The following is a 1,602-nucleotide window of genomic DNA, read 5'->3' on the forward strand; positions in this document are numbered from 1 at the left end:
CATTGAACTGTCTGCTATTGGGAAAGATGCAAAATAATTGTCGAATTTCCAGAAAACTTCTTGACTTTAAATTGAAGGTAAGTGCTGAAATGAAGATTTCGTTTACTCAAATCGATGGGGAATATACTCAGCATGAAATGCGGCAGACCGCAGCAACCGAACAAAAGTGTTGAAAGTCCGGCCCGAAAACAATTGGCGGAAAAATGTCAAAAACCACATCGATTGTGGAGACAGGGGGCGAAAGGTGGGGCTTTCTGGACGCTGTTGCAGGACAATTCCAGTTTGCAGTTTGCATTTATGCCGGTTCGACGGCCCCCGGCATTGGTAATAACCCCAAGTAAATTCCAATGCAGGAAATGCACAGAATCGCATAAATTCACCAACGCACACAGACGCAGAACAGAACAAACGACGAGAATTTGCAATTGCATTATAATTTGTTGTTGGCCAGACGGCCAGCTATTGTTGCATGTTGCACTTGCCCAGAAAAGTATGCAACATGCCGATGACAAAAGCCAGTGTCCTGCGTGTGCGCCTCCCACATTGGCTTGCTGTTTTTGGCTTTTGGGCTGCTCTGCGATAGCATTATTAATGCATAACTCTGGCTGCTGTGGCACCGGGGAATTCCCGCATTCACTGCCACTGCTACCAGTGCCACACCCCCTTTTACCGCCCTGTGTTAATTAGCCCGTTGCTGTTTGGACAGCCCTGCAGGCAAAGAGCTGATATATGCACCAAAAGTTGCACTCACAATAGCACTGAAGAAGTGTAATTAAGGCCATCGGCGATTGAGATACGAATCATTCGCTGTAAGTACGCACTGTATGGCCATTAGGGATTTCAGAACGCAGTCTATGACTGCACAGAGAGAACTCAAGGACAACTAGATAGTGATAACAACTATATGTGTAAGTTTAAGATAAGCCCAACTTACCACTTAAAGAGCTAAATTTAATGTCTAAACGTGCATTTGTGGCATTGCTTTAAGTCTAGTGCTTTTAAGGGCTCAGTTCTTCGGCTTTCCCTTTCACTCACATCCTTTCTAGTCCTTGCTTGAACACAAACACACATACACACACAACCACATGCCGCTTTCGTGGAACGTGCCGGAGTAATTGTGTTTGTGGGACAGGCGCGGAGCATAAAAGTGCAATTTATATGCTCAAATGACTTTATGGTGCAACCCGGCAACGCAAAATCCAGGCGAAAAACCAGTAGCAAAGTGTTGAAAAACAACATCAGCCGCAACAACAAGGGCAAACTCTGAGCACGTGAATTGTTTACATGTGATAGAGATTAATCCATCAACACAAAAAGTGGTAGCTGCCACAAGAAGATGGCGACGAAGCTGTAGTCAAGTCCTCTCAACGGGAGGTCCTGGGAAATTCAAGAACTGCACAGGGCACAAACGAAAAAGCCCCGAACAAAACTCAATTAAAGGCTTTCACGCTTACCCTTAATTACGGCTATCGTGAAGGAAAACTTAATAAACAGCACCGTCGACTATTTTAATAAAGCATTTTTTTTAGCAACCACATTAATTTCTCGTATTTTTCTGTTTGGCACATGCAAATGCTGGCATTCAGTTGTGGCTCATCATAA

The sequence above is a fragment of the Drosophila mauritiana genome, chromosome 2L (assembly GCF_004382145.1).
Source record: "Drosophila mauritiana strain mau12 chromosome 2L, ASM438214v1, whole genome shotgun sequence".
NCBI classification, from domain to species: Eukaryota; Metazoa; Arthropoda; class Insecta; order Diptera; family Drosophilidae; genus Drosophila; species Drosophila mauritiana.